Source organism: Grus americana, chromosome 3, assembly GCF_028858705.1.
Source record: "Grus americana isolate bGruAme1 chromosome 3, bGruAme1.mat, whole genome shotgun sequence".
Lineage (NCBI taxonomy): Eukaryota > Metazoa > Chordata > Aves > Gruiformes > Gruidae > Grus > Grus americana.
This window is the reverse complement of record NC_072854.1, coordinates 7,685,837-7,702,342: the sequence shown is the minus strand read 5'-3', so window position 1 is coordinate 7,702,342 and position 16,506 is coordinate 7,685,837.

The following is a 16,506-nucleotide window of genomic DNA, read 5'->3' as shown; positions in this document are numbered from 1 at the left end:
TAGAGATAGTGATGGTAGTTTGTCCCCTAATCCTTGATTTTGTGTGTGTGTGTGTGTGAATTGGCATGAGGGAACATTAGAGCTTGGCTTTGGGCTAGTTTGTAGAAAAGCCTTGTATTGCAGGAAACATTTTGCACTTGGCACTTAACTTCACCTTTTTACTGTTCAAAGGAGCTTTTAGCTGCTCCTTGAGTGCACCACGGAGATATATTGCTGATAAAAATGCTTTTTAACTTCCCTATTGATGCATAATAGAAAGACACAGTTTCTAAAGGATTCATTCTACTGTGAAAATGATAGCACTGTGAAAAACACAGCGAGCAAGGTCTCCTTTGCTGCTTGCTTTATTTTTCTCCATTTCGTTTGGTCTGTTCCTATTCTCACTGACTTTAGGATTTTTAGGTGATTTTGCAACTTTACCTCTCTAGTATAAGAACTCTCTTCTGCTGCTGCTGCTTCTTAATTTTTAAAGGAACTATCAAAATGTCACAATATTTTTGGGTGTCTGAGGATGAAACCCGAATTTTAAGTTACCCAGATCTTGATTTGGTTCTTTTTACTGAAATTATTGAAATGCTTATGGTGTATTAAAGTATCTGCAGTGCCACATCATGTTCCCCAGTCTGCACAGGCACTGTACAAGCAGGCTTTACTTTGCTTCTTGAAAAGGCTTCCTAGGTACAGTTGTGATAGGACCATAAGGACTTTTGGTATTCCTCTGATAGGTTTCAAGTCTCATTGGCCATGTGGGATCCAAAGGAGACTAATCACACTTTGCTTGCAAAGTGAGAAAAAAAATATAAACTGTCCCATGTGCAGGCTGTCTGTGAAGATGATTTATAACCCTCTGAGTGTCAAAATATTAGGATTAACCTAATATTAACCTAACTTCAGCTATGTGAAAATCAGCTGGTCCAAGCTAGGCTGCCTTTATAGCTGATGGGGAGAAAGAGGCACTGACACAGGGGTTATTATTGTCACCTAAGGTCAGGATGTAAGCTGGGTCTTCCCATTGTCTTCTCAACACAGAGGGTTGCTTGCTGAGACTAGATATTTAACCTTGAGATCAGTAAAAGTAAATGAGAATCTCATGCAAAACCACTATTTCATAGCTGACCTGAGGTCATTCGCCAGGAAAGTGTGCTGAAAAATCTCCTAAAAAATGGGAAATATGAGGCAGAGAGTTCAGAATAAGCCAGACAACCAGGAGAAAGGGAACTGAGGTTATAAACAGGATAGCTGGGTTTTTACGATATGCATGCATATAGCTTGGGTTTGCAGAAACAGACTGTGAATGCGAACTAATCTCATCTTTCTTGTGCGCTCTTCTGACACATTAATAACTGGTCCCTTTTGGAGCTGTCATTTGCTTTGATAGAGGTTATCACTCTTTTAGTAGAGAAGAAATGACTATATGCCTCCCTTCATATGTTATTACTGCTTATTAATACAGATAACTACCTATCCATATGAATAAGGCTGAGGTCTGAGAGCAGGGCTCTGAAGATAAAGTCAAACCCCCAATTTGCCAACCCTTGATACAGTGAGCTGAGCAAAGCTTTGCTTCTCTACAGGTGAGCTCAGGAAGCTCACCTCTGCCTTGAAGGCCATGTTGCAGTCTAAAATCTTCCTGGTGCAAGGAGAAGATTAAGCATATCAGGACTCAGGAGAAAAGAAAAATCTTCTCTAGATAGGAGAGGAAAGAGTCTGCTGAAAGGTTTTGCAGAATCATCAGGAGAAGATGCTCTGCTAATCCAACCCTTGTTGCAGAAAAAAGCACAAGTTTTCCAAGGTTTTTCCCAGCCTGGCACAAAGGACATTTCTTTCACAAACCCCAGCACTGGCTTCAACATAAGAGTAAGAATATTCTCTGTCCTGCAGGGATAAATTTGTGATGCATAAAAAAAGGGGAGAAAAATAACTGTGTATCTCATGTCAGCTGTTCAGTGAGGGAAAACATTGCTCACTCTTGCAAACAATAGGCTAAGGTCTGGAAATGTTGTGTTTTAGTATACTCAGGACATCAATGGAGAGGCACAAGTATTATTGAGATATCAAGGGCAATTTTATTCTCCTGAGAACATGATGAGAAAGTAGGTGACTAACCATAGACACACCTCTCCAGGAAGAACCACAGTCATCTGGCCTTCTCTCTGTTCCTCTCCACCCACAAACATGTATTTTTACCAGAAACTCATTAAATAATATTTTTTGATAGAATTATAGTTTTGTTGCAAGAGAACAGTGTTGGTACTGGGTTGATTTTGCCTGACTGAGACCTTTGAATTAGCAGTGTGGTTGCCTGCATGATACCAGACCCGAGCTCTCTTTGCAATCAGTCAAAGGCACTTTTAGAGGATGGCTCGGGCTACTTCAGGTGCGAGCTGCTCTCTAGAAGTGCTTCTGTGTCCCCAATGACACAAAACTGAGGACAACTGTTTCTCTATGAGGTGTCTCATTTCAGTGCCTAAAGTGAGGTGGGATGAAACCAGGCTGATAAAGCCATCATCTTTTCTGGTAATGTGATTCAAGGTCTAATCACTGTCAATACTGGGAAATGGCATCTGATTTCAAGGTGAAATTTCTCTAGCTTCTTCTTTTAGTCCCTTGATCTTTCTGTGTTTTTTTCAGCAAAAACACAGAACTTCCCCTTTATCAGCTATGTATCTTCTCCAGGTGTGTCTACACCAAATGATCAAGCCACCTCCTAAATCCATCAATAAACTGAATAAATTCAATGGTCTGGTGTCATTAGAGCCTCACATTCCCTGAAGTTCAGCAGCATTTATTTCAGAACTGGAAAACAGCTTTTGCTTAATTTGCAGAGTAATTTGAGATCCCCCTCCTGCTCCAACAGAACACAGCAAGACCTTTGTTATTGATTTAAAGTAAAGCAAAGACTGTGATTTTGGTCTGTCTTTGGCTGGAATAGATTTAATTTTCTTCATCATAGCTAATATGGGGCTAAGTTTTGGACTTGTGCTGGAAACAGTGTTGATAACACAGGGATGTTTTAGTTACTGCTGAGCAGTGCTTACACAGAGCCAAGGCCTTTCTGCTTCTCACACAACCCCACCGTGAGTAGGCTGGGGGTGCACAAGAAGTCGGGAGGGGACACAGCCGGGACAGCTGACCCCAGCTGACCAAAGGGATATCCCATACCATATGGTGTCATGCTCAGCATGCTCATCCTTTCCAGGGTTGGTGGTGAGGCTGACTGGACTAGTTTCCTAGGCCCGCCTCCTTGCCCTTTTTGAAGACTGTAGTGACATTGGCTTTCCTCCAGTCCTCAGGCACCTCTCCTGTTCTCCATGACCTTTCAAAGATGATTGAGAGAGGCCTAGCGATAACATCTGCCAGCTCCCTGAGCACTCGTGGGTACATCCCATCAGGGCCCATGGATCTGCGGATGTCGAGTTTGCTTAGATGTTCTCTAACCCGATCCTCCTTGACCAAGGGAAGGTCTTCCTTTTGCAAGACTTTCTCTGCTACCTCCAGGATCTGGGTTTCCTGAGGGCCGACCTTAGCAGTTCGTAGTGAATTCTGAAATAAGAAAGTTTGGTGATAATCATCTATGTTTTATATTCATCTTAACTCCTAGAGCTGAGGTACTGAAGCATGATCTTTTATATCCCAAATTTTTGCATCACAATGGTTGAATTCCAGTCACCTCCAGTCTCACCAACCTGTGGACTGACTGGTGTGTGGACTGATGGCTTGGTCAAGAAAGCCCTGTTTTCTTTTCTTTTCTAAACTCCAGGACTATTCATTACCTCATCCAAATTTTAAACACTGTCCTTGAGGAAAACTGCTAAATACCAGATGATAACATTTTATTAATCTTCTTCCTCATCCGCACACATGCCAACTGTTATTGCACCTAAGGTGGTATGTTTAGTCTGTTTCTAAATGTGAATGAACCTATGATCAATCCCTCCTGTTTCCATGACTCTGTTATATAAAATATTACCCTTCATTAAGGGTGGGGATCATCCCAGGTAAGTTCAGCTATCTAAAAGCAGGCATCTAGTCTAGACAAGGCATATCAGCTTTTAAAAAACTGAGATGGGTGTCTCCAGGAGATGACAGATCCCATGTTGATCTAGACAGCCAGAACTTCTGTCCAAACATACCTAATAAATTGCCTCCTTTTCCTTATCACTTATCCATAATTGACACTTTTTGCTCTCTAGAAGTTCAATCCTGACCTGTGTCCCTTAGTATTGTTACTGTTCAAAGCCATACACTACAGCAATTCCAATTTGTTACTGATTAAAAGTGTCCTACTCCTGCATGGTAATGCTAAAAGCCTTGGGATTTATGGTGAGCTGGGACATTGTGCAGCATAAGACAGGCTGGCAAACTCCAAAGTGATTTCTGTACACACACAAGAGAAACCTATGCTAGACAATGTGTTTCTATTATTTTCAGACACTGAGACAGAAAGAGGTTGCTTGTACAGGCAGTGTTAACTTTGAGGAATTCGAGGCAAATTCATGAAGAGGTGTTAGAATTAAATGTGCAGTGCTTAGAGGTAACAGGATTGATTTAAGATTTAGACAGTAAGTAAAAGCCTTTAAATGAAACAGTCATGAATTTTGTTTTTGTGAATAGCAAGGCATCAAGCCAAGGAAGATAGAAGCATTTCTCTGCATTTCTTAAGATGACTTTGCAGAATTGCTAATCCAATAAATACATAGCCCAATACACTGAACTTCCAGGTCCTTATCGGCTGATCTAGGAAGCCAAATGTCTTTCCTTGTATTTCTGCAATAGAATGAATGTGTGCCAAGTTCAGACCAGAACTATGAAATCCGTGCTGCTAAGACTTACATTGGGATATTAAGATAGTAAGTAGAGACATTGCTGAACAGAAAGCTCCCAAATAAAGTGGCTATTTTGATCCCATATCTATCAATTATATCTATTAATAACAATCCAGTGCAATTGTGGGTCCATGGCAGGCTCCAGCATGAGCTAAGGTGATAGCAGCCTTTATTTTCATATAAATTAGATTTTGGCTTCTGATTTAGAAGTGAACAAAATATTGTTTAGCAGGGCTGAATTGAAGATACGAAGATAGTAATCTACTGTTGAGCTCAAGGTTTTATGCACTAAATACTGTGGTAGCAAAAGTTTCCTTCACCACACCTTGCCCATGATCCTTAAACATGCATTGAAACACTCTTAGACCTGTCAACTGACAAAGATAACAAGGATACAATTTTCTTCTAAATACACCAATCTTTTATGGTGCCATAGAAATGGATTGTATTGTCCAGCTGTTACCTCAAATAACACCCAGCTGAGATTAATTTATACATATTAAGGTTTCGTTAAGGTCTTAGCTAGAGAGAAGGAATGTGCAGAATTTGCAGAGAAAACATTCATTCAGACACAAGCACGCGCTTACATTTTTATAAACATGGGAAGTCGCCTTTGAAGCATCCAGAGGGGAATTTCATCTGCCTGAATTAGGGGCTTTAACTCAGACAGATAACTGCCGTGGAGGTGTTGAAGTCAGACAAGCTTTATATCATCTCATTTGCTATGTCATTTCTCAATGAGTTGCGGCTCTCTGAAGTTCAGACAGTTTCGTACTCTCTTTACTGCATCACACCACGCACACCCTGTCTCTGCTCATCACTTCTAGCACTTCTCTAATGCAGAGGATAAGGACAGAAATGCATACTTCTTGATAGATTCCACTCAGGCCCAGTAACTTGGCACAGGTGTAATAGACTTGGAAAGTGGAAGTGAAAATTAGTATATCCTGAGTATTTGTCCTCATTTTAACATAGTTAGATTTATTTAGCAAGTCAGCCTATAGCAGAATTTTCAGTTTGAATAATGATAATATTAATACATAGATACTCTTTTAAATCTCAGTCCTATAATACCTAATTTTCTTGAAAGTCACACTTTTTTGGACAAGATACACTAATATCTTAAGAAATATGTTCAGTGAGGGAAGATGAAAGGTTTTCATTGCTCATACAGGCGTTATGCTCATACAGGCGTTATTCTTAATTTAACTTGTCTCACACCTTTCCTCAGAAATCCCACCTGTTTCTGCTGATCTGTTCCAGCAAAGCTGTCAGCAAATGGCAATCAACTGCTAAATGGAAACAGTGCACATGGTGAAAAAATACTAAAGTAAAGTGAGTGGGAGATTGCAACGCCAGTCACTCAGAAGGTTCTTAATTTTGATTTCAGCTTTGCTCCACAGTGGCTGGGCTCATAATCTGGCTCCTGGCATCTATTTTTAATTGCACATCATGAGGTGAACATCCAGGTCGTATAGTGAACAGTCTTAGAAGCAATACCACAGCTGCGTTTCCAAACACTTATTCCTGAGTGGAATTAATCCTTTTGAAACCAAAAAAGTGAATTGACTTAAAGGTTTAAAAGATTAAAATAAGTATTCTGACAAACTGTAGATTTGATTTGTCATTATTTGGTATAAATGATAATTTTTTTCTTTGGAAAGCTGAATTGGATCTGTGAATTGATATTGTGATATCCGGGGTTGTTGGCGACAAAAACCAATAAAAATGTAAGGAGTGAATGGAAGTTTTTACATGAAAAAAATCAATAAATTGAAAAAAGTTAAAATGATATGAGATCTGATGAGAACCTTGATTTGTAGCAAAAGTTTCATCTGCATTTAGCATGACTTTGGATTTTATTGGTTTGGAAACATCTGAAAGAAATTTTGAATAAATAGAAATGTTTCATATCAGAAAAAAATTGAAGCGTTTGACTTTCTCAGACAACATCCTTTCACCCCAAGTGATTTAGAGAAACCAACGAGGGCTCAGTCCTTGTCAGACACCAGAGACTCCCAGTGGTGGTAGCACTTCTTGTGTCTCATGGCTCATGGGGTGGGCTGTGCAGTCTGGGGAGCAGCGCAAAACCCAGAGTTCAGCGGCGCTGAGCTGGGGCTTACCCTGGTCCAGGGGCTGAACGCTCCCCGCAGAGCTCAGCGAGGCGATGGCAGTGGAGAGGATGTTATGCCGGGCCCTCTCGATGCACAACAGGAGCCCGTGGACCCACCTTTGTGTGGACAGTTGGATGTGACCAAAAACGGGGTCCCGACAGAGTGACAGCGTGAGAATTTTCCAAATCTATGGCAACAGCCAATTTTTGCGCTTTTTAAATACAAAGATCCTGCAAATGCACTAAAAGCAATGCTCGGGACGCAACATTTTCAGGGCTGATTTAGAGCATCGGACCCGGTCTCCTCCCGAGGCTACTGAGAGCGCTGGGACACGTGGACAGTCACCAGCTGTGGTGCTCACCCAGCCGCATCCTTCTTGATCGCTTGCAGGACCATTCAGGACGGTGGCATATCGGTCAGGTAAATACCAGTCTTGCTGCCCAGAGAAATCCAGATGTCTTCTCCTTCCAAAGAACTTATTTTGTTGCTTTCTACCCTTGTGTGTCTTTGGTCAGATTCTGAAGCAGAACATGAGGAGGAGGCTGCGGGTGGGAAAAGGTTACACTGGTACCTGCAAGCATGAATGAAGCCCATAACATCTAACGGGTCTTTGGAGTTCGATGAGGGGCCTATTAGTGCAATGCTTCCACTCAAATGCATTCTTCCTTTGACTACTACTTACTTATTTGACTATTACTTAACTTATTTATTAACTTCATCAAGCAAAAGCTAAAAGCATCCCACAGGAAACCTTTCAGAACCTACGATTTCTGTTATGAGAGAATTTATAGCTCAATAACACAGTGGTTTAAAAATTGACTACTAAGAGAACCACACAGGCAGCGGTTAATATATATTTGTAATGTCCTTCATGAATCTGTGCACGGCAATCACAAACAAGGGAGTTAATTTAAAAAGTATGGTTTCTATGCATAATATCCTGGCATTAACATAGAACCAGCAGACAGGTAAAATCAATGTGAAGAAATATATGCCTTATGTCTCACGTTAAACACCATTTCTGGCAGAAGTCTGTGTTCGAAGCACCTTTTAATAATATTTCTATGCTGTTATATCTCTTAGCAATTCTTTGTTCCAAAATCCTACAGCAATACTGAAAATGCGAACTCTCTGGTAACATTAAATCAATGTGTTGCTTAATGGCTCACATTAACATCTCCATCAGGAAGTAATGGGCCTGTAGTATTTCCTATAATTGCTATATATAGATATTTTCTATACTAAGCATTGTATGTGCCCCTAGAAACATTTCCCTGCACCACTACAGATCTTAAATGCAAACTCTGCCTAAAACCTACCAGTTCAAATCCAGTTAAATAACAGAGATCAAAAGCAGTTTTCATTCAGACAAGCTTTGAATTGCCATTTTACAGAGGAGAAAAGGCTTGTGCAATTTTTATTTATTTCAGGCTGAATCCTTTGATCCTACATCTCCCTCGAATCTGCTCCAATACATACTGCCATATGAAAGTTGAGTTTGGCCTCTGGTTTGTTATTGCTTTTCAGCAGCCCAGGTGGTGACCTCCGGGGCCATCCTGGGAGCCCAGCAAACATTCAGCTCCCACCGTTGCTGCAGAAAATATCTGCTAATGGACAGTGGGAAAGGTTCTTACATTTACTTTGTGCAAGCAAAATTGCTGGAGAGACTTTTTTTCTTGAAGTGAGGTGGTTTATGTGTCCCTTGGAAACCGTCCATTGAAGTGCTGATGTCGACGCTGGATTGCAGAGAGGAGAATCGTATTAGACTCTTCTCAAGGCACAGGGTGAATTGACATAAATATGAGTTATCTGTTAATATTGTTGTTATCGCTGCCCAGCCTAATGACTACGACTCCTATCTCCGATGCTGGCAAAAATATTCAATCAAGGGAGCTATGTTTTACCCCTTTGGACAATAAATGTTGCTGCTAATCATTTTTTTGAGTCAGTCGATTCATTTTTATTACCGTTTTTGTTTTTGTTTTCTTTGTGCTGATATTTCTGAAGCATTTCATTGACTTTGGAAAAATTAGCTATTTGAAATTAATGTATTTCATTTCTTTCAGTGAAAATCATATTGTGACTCCAACTTCAAAATGAATTGGCAAAAGTTCAGATTTTCTCTGTTTAAGTTTGTATTGTTCTTGATGGTTGTTTGCAAGAAAGAGGAAAATTTCTTAAATGTATTTTAGTGGAGTTAATTCATAATTTTCTTTTTAAACCCATCATCATTACAAATACTCACATATGATTTTCTTACAGGACAGCCACTGTTCTGGGTGTACATAATTCTGTTTTTAAAACATTGCACAGTTTTCAACTACTAACGCTTAAAAAAAAAAAATCGGACGATGAAACCGCTTCTTTAAAGATATTTCTTATTTTTTTCCAAGCCTGCCATTAATTCTATTTTTCAGTTCAGTAAAGAAACAGAGTTTCCTTTCAACCAATTTTTCTATATTAGAGTGATGATTGCACATCCTAAAATTGATCTTATTTCTTCCTTCTGGTTTACTGTGATTTTTTTGTATTACTGTCAGCTGAGAGCTGCCTGCTGAAACCACAGCCCTACGTTGTTAGATCTTGTGTGAACACTCAAAGTAAGGCAACCACCATTCTGAAGATCTTCTAATCTAAATCACCCAGGCAAACAAAGCATGGAAAAAAAAGAAATCTGATCCTTGTTTTATGGCTTAGGTACTGAGACGCATTGGAGATTAATGGCAAAGTTGATATTGGAGCGGTAGGAAGACGAATACCTCCCTAGTTGTATATCTACACATTTACAGTGGCCAACCAGTCCTGGTGCATTCAGGGAACCTCCTGCTGTGACGTTTTCTCATCCAGGGCACACGAAAGTACATTTTGGGTGCAGAAAACACTGCAGTGAATTAGTGCAGAAGCACGCTTCCTGACACAGCTTATTGCATCAGAGGGCATTAATTGTTCATCCCTCGTCTGGCTGCACTCACGGTTACTGACCTGGGACATTCAGCCTCCTTCAAGGCTTCACCAAATCAGCCTTTCTTTGCTTCCACATCATCGGGTCTCCTACCTCAGGGTCATAGCTCTGAGAACACATTATCTTGTAGTTCCAGTTTAAACAAGCTCTTCACCCTGAGCAGCCCAGGTGTACATCCAGACCTGCAGCAGGATTATTTGGCGTTCAGGTGTTTAGGAATCGGATACTGTTATTCAAAAGAGACCACATAATTCACTGCAGCGCTGCTGCCTCCCTGCTGTCGCTGGACTTCACTCACTCTCTCCTGACCTCTTGCTCCAGGTTTCATCCCACTAAGATGAAACTCACTTCTCTGTGCAGGGGAAGGAGGTGGTAAGGAGAACATGAGTGTCCTTTCCTGGTGAGGTCCCAGAGGATCCTCTCCTGTGCTGGTGAGTGACCAGGACCATGGTGACCTTGCTCTTATGGCTGCAAGGTTCCCAGGGCTTGCTCTGAAGACCAGATTAGCCCTGGATAAGCAGGTATGAATTGTGGCCCTACAGGCTTTGTACCAAGATTTCTCTGCTTGCCTCTGCTATTATGATAGTCTGAAACATGGCAGTGAGGAAGAAACCAGAATTCTGTCATAAGCATTTGCATCATCACAGATATTATGTATTTCACTTGCATTAGAGTTTATTAAAACATATGTACTACTACTTTAAGTTATTACATTCACATGATAAATGATATCTATGACACATTAGGGTTATATAATGATCTCTTAAATTCTCGGAAAGCATCATTAGTTTTCTGTCTCTCCTTCCCAGACCCTTTGACCGTTCCAAGAAAGGATGCTCATGGACTGACACTTCCCTCCATGAAAATATATATATATATGTATATGTATATATCTGAAGGAAAGCTGGGTGACCATTGCAAGCAATTTGCTGGGAAGCTAAGAACAAGACTCGTGTTTTTCTGGAGGGGGTTATTTTCTGAATATTGATGGGACATGGCTCTACCAAGTAGAAACCATTGCCCATCTCTGAGATGAGGTGAACACTACAACCATGCTGACTTCTTTCAATGTGAGGAAAGGGTACTACTGCTTGATCAGGCCAGATAAGATGCTGAGGAGTAAAGATCCTGTGGCGGAGAAAGCCAATAACCCTCTGGGAGCTGGGACAGGTGGCAGCAGCTATTATTTTACTTGTTGTACATGACATCAGGCATTATATAGTTACATGTGCTGGCAGTGAAGAAGTCGCTAGCACAGCTTGTGATGAACCATCTCAGGGAGGGGTAGCAACCCAGCCGTGGCATCCTGGAGCTCAGCGGGGCTAATTTACCCTCGTTCTCAGCAGGTTAAAATAAACCCAGTCAAGCTCTGTATGGCTAAACATCGTTTTGTGTTTTGAGGATTTCTAATTTATTTTGCAGCCTTTACTACAGACACACCTCAAGTTGCATAATTTAATTTGCTTGTGATATCCACCAGGCACGTGAAACCCACCCGTGCTTATCAAACCAGTGCATTTACTGCCTTTGCATGTGAGAGAGGGATCATACAAAGATGTCTTTGTTTTCCCTTAGGTGGAATGTCTGACTTGCTCTTTTTCTTGCTTTCTTCATGATTATCCTGCTCTGAGAACAAATATTTCAGCAATGCCCACAGCAATTCCTGTAAGTTACCTGACATTTCTTGAGGTTGAAAGTCTGAACTCATGCAGCATTTGTATGGGATAGCTGGATATTTCTGCATCGAGCTTACAGCTTTGATAGTATCTGGGTTTCCTGCTTTTTAATCCCTTTGGGTGCATGAATGTAAGATTTGTTGAGCAGGAGGAAAAGGAGATAATTGATCCCTTCATATGCATGCTGCCTTTCCCCTTCTTATGAGTACTTACGTAGTACTGCTGAGAGCAGAAGGGAGTTTGAAGCACGTGGCATTTTTGGAAGTGAAGGGTTTTATTCCTCACCTGTGAATTAGCGATGGTTCTTCCGTTTCCTTGAGGTCTTAATATTCTCACGATCCTCCAAGAAGATAGTAACCTATTTAATGGGGTTAGGATTTAACCTGCAGGCTAGGCAGTTCTGCTGATTGTGTAGACAATAAATCTGTAATGATGGCCGGAGGCACTGCTGGAGTGTACCCTCTGGAGCTTCCGAGACTAAGAGCAGCTGTCTTGAAGAAAACTTTCTCAGGCATGCTCAGACAGGCACGCTGGTCTGCAAGCTGGTTCTGAGATATCCGTATGTACTGAAAAGATGGAGTGAGACTGGATGTGATACCTCTTTTACCTGTTCTTGCTGTGGAAACCTGGCCTTGGAGTAGGAGAGACACTTCTGTTGTTGCAGACTGTAATTGGGTGTCTACTAGGCAAATCATGCAAGTGAGTCCAATACTTACATCTAGAAGGGAGTATAATTTGATACTGCTGTTACTAAGTCCTGCACTTCTATAATCTTAGCAATTTGGCCCTCTGGGATTTTAGTCTTGGCAACAGTATTCTACCCTTTATTAATGCTGATGGACTTTTATTGTTCTGTCTGGGGATTCCGACTCTCCTTTCCGGCTTGTTTTGAACCTCTGGTTTCTGTGAAATGCACGTGGGGACTGGTGCTCTTGAGATTATTGCTCCAGGATAATTTGCTCCTGACATTTGGAATGAAATAGCAAAGCAGCTGATTCAGCTCTTAAAAACAGCATAGAAGTTCACTTTCATAACAGGTATTGCTGATCCAGTGATATCATGGATGTATCATTGACTTCCAGAGGAGCAGAGCAGAAGGTTGCTCCATTAAATTAAGCATAAAAAATGCAAAGATATTTTTTTTTCCCCTACCTGTTTCAGAGCTACAGAGCAGCTGGCTGCATATTTCCTTGTCAGCAAGCTCTGCAGAGCTTTGCCTGGGCTGGGAGTGTCAGTCCCACAGAAACCTTCAGCCATTCAGCCCCTGGACAGTCTCCATGCAATATTTCTTGTACTTGCCTCCAAATGCATGGGAGAAATATGACCAAAGAAGGCAACATGATGAAGAAAGAGGCTTTCTGCAGCTTTTTCACTGCTCGATGAATGTGGTCACGCACAGGTTTGATGTGGCAGATCCTGCAGAGGAATGAGAGATGCTGCTGCTCTCCAGATCTGCTTTCAGCTCAGGCTTAGGGAGACCCTCTGTCTGGGGGCTCGGTGGCTTCAAAGTCAGCTTAAAGGCAGGCAGGTTGCTGAGCTGACCCAGAAGCCCTCTCCCACGACTGGCAGAAAAGCTGGAAAGGGAGCTGGTTTTGTTATGATGTCTTGATCTCTGAAAAGCATACAGAGGGGAGCCTGTGGGCATCAAGATCTGGATTTTAAATGGTATTTTGGTACATTTAGATGTCAGCTGCAGGTCTTGAAAGCCTTGGGGAAGATTCTTTTCAAGTTTTGCAGGTAGGATTTTTTTGCATAATTATAGATATCTCTGACTGACCAAATGCCTGGACCCTGTTAATGATGACAGGAGAGAAATTGGTGCTTTGAGAGAAAGACTTGTCTGATTGCAAAATAGGTGAGGTGAGAAACAGAACATATGAATCATCCAGTAACGATGCTCACTTGTCTCTACCAACTATGAAGAGAGCTTTCATGACTAGATGAGGTTTAGAGACTTCTAATGTAGATTTCTAAAGTTATGGATCCCACGATAAGTAGTGAAATAATAACTTCAGAAAGCAGGCCCTCGGTGAGCCGAGACTACCCTTGGAATTTCTATAAAGCAAGTGGGAAGTTACCAAGAAAGAGGATGAGAAAATAGGCCAGGCTGGATGAATAAAGAAATGTGATTACAGAGGGTTGGTATCTCTGCTTCTGCAGCTGCTGTCCATAGATGATCTCCATATACTTTCTGGACCCTCGTGAGTCCGGACAAGTCCCATCTGCAGCCTGTGTTTATGAGGGCTCCCATCTCAGCTGGAGCACTGAGGGGTGCAGCAACTGCATTTCCATAACATCCAGGACAGGGGATTATCCTCCAGTCCTCCTAAGAGCACACTGGATGACTTCTGATGAGGTCACATAGAACTGGATGCTTTTAAAGATACGGATGAATTTCAGAGAGAGGGGATTAAAATCAGACCCCCTCAGCTCCGTCTGCCATAGCTTTCTATATGAAAAATGGGAATAGTTTCACTGTTGATAGCCTTTAACATTTTGCTCATGCAGATCGTAAATTCTTAAGAATGGGTATTATCTCTTGCTACTTGTCTGTACAATAAGGGCTTAATCTCATCAGGACCATGTGGGTTTTTGAGTAATTCAAATAACGTAGTATGTGATTTACTTACTTATAACGAAGCAGCTCATCTGATTCTGCTCTAGAATTTAAAAAGACCATGTACTCTGTACTCTGCCCACCACAATAATGACAATAAAAATTCCCAAATGTACCATATAAAATCGTTAGATTTATGAGAGTGTCTGGTTCTTTTTGGACTCAGTTCTCACAGATGTTCTGACAATAACTCAACCCCACTCTTCCCCCACCCCTGCCAAACCTTAACAAACCTCACTGTGTTGGAGCTGCAAACAATTTCTTTGATATATAGCCCTAAAATAACTATTCCAGGCAGTATGCTTTTTATTAACTTTTTAAAAAAAAAGAAGAAAAAAGGCATAAAGTCAGACTTTCAATATTGCTAGCTTGTAGTAAAAAAGCATGTATCTTTTAAAATGGTAGAAAATGTACTCTTAATTTCAAAGACATGGTGCTCTGCATATGGAGTTCAGGATATGCAAAAGGTTCAAAAGAAGTTAATAAAAAGCAAAAGTTAAAAAAAGTTAATAAATTTAAAGGGAGAGGTATACAAATGCAGATTGAATAGATGATTTTAGAATGAAGCATTAAATCCTTAAAACCGGGCCAACATTCTGTGCCTTAATAAAGTACCATAAAGAGCACTTTGCAAGCAACAGGCAGCCTTGGGCACCAAGTGATGTTAGGACAGGCTCAGTGTCATGGCTGATGCTACGCTCAGTTACCAGGATCAGAAGCTGGCTGCAGAATGACAGTGGCACCCTGTCCCCTGAGAGCTGCTGGTCACCTCTTCTGCCTGGGAGGGTGGGAGCTGCTGCCAGTGGGGAGACGATGGGGAGCAGCCCTGGTCTGGCACCAAGCTTGGCTTAAAGCCTTGCCTGGACTGTCAGCATGTGCGAAGCCTCACAGGATTTACTGTCAGAGCTGCACTGTTTGCTGGATGCTGTCTGGCTTGGTGGGCATCTGGGAGGCTTCACAAGCTGGGATTTACACCTCTGTGCCTGCCGGAAGGTACAAATGGGCCATAAACTGATTGCAAATTAATATTGGAAGTCTTCCCTAGCCCTGACTACATGTTCTGCTTTCACTGCTCCCCTCCTTGAGGAAAGGGCTGGATTGGGGAAAAAAAACTGCAGATGTACCTGCAGTGGGGCAAAGCATGGCTCCATCACTCAGACAAGGGGCTGTAGCACGGGTGAGGAGCAGAAGTGCTCAGTCCTGAGGGGATGGATGCAATTCTGCATACAATTTCAGTGGCATGACTCTAAATGCATGCAGAAATATTAATTTGATTTAGATGCAGACAGTAAGGCAGGGCTCAGGGTTTTTTTCAAGGTTGCAGGTTTGCGCCATTGGCGCTGCTTTCAGTCCCACTTCTATCACTCACAGCCTTTGCAGACCTGCTTTTTGGTAATGACACCATCGTACATCTTCTCCTTTTCAAGGAGTTTGCCACTGGACTACCTCAGCTAACAGCTTCTCAGTTGAGGCCCTGCAAAATTTAGCTTGGATTTAAGTGAAGTATACCACAGCTTAGTGCAGCAACAACGAAGGCTGGATCTTACAGAGCTGGGAGGCACACTTAGGAGGTAGTTGGACTCATGAGGAATTTCGGGGCTGAAGTACGCTTGCAAAATGTGTTGAGAATTGAGTGGATCAGCAGGAGATGTTTTGTTCTTGTGTAAACAGCTACCACATTATCTTAAGTATAAACCTTGCCCTCTCAACTTCATCAACACATAGTGTGCAGCAGGGCTCATTTCATTTTCTGATTTGATTACATATCAAAGGTATTCTTTCATAGGAACTATAGAATTCCACAAACTAATGCAAATACATTAAAAAACTTATTAACCAGAACTACTATGCTTGAAATAAAATGTAGGTTGCCATATGCACATGGCATCAAATATCCACTTTGGTTTCTATTATGGTGATGGCTTTGTATTAGCAGTAGTCGCAGATTGGCAGATAAATAAGAAAGGATTGCAAATGCAGCTTTAATTGATGAAATAGTTAATCTGGAAATTAGGATTCTATCTCTGCAATTTTCAGCCACATATGGTAAGTTTCCAGCTCTTGAAGTACATTTTGCAGATTTTCTGCTGTGCATAATTTAATACGGTTGTCTAAGCACCTGCCTCACAGCCTTGTCCTCTCCACAATAACTGACAAATTCTGAATCAAAGTGGGACAAAAAAACCCCTCTGCTTCTAAAATGGGCTGAATTACCATCTGGACCAGTGAGGGTTGCTCCTCAGTAGCCCCACAGGATGCAAATGGGCTGGCTCACTCTCTGCTTATACCAGTTTTATCATGCTGGTTCGAA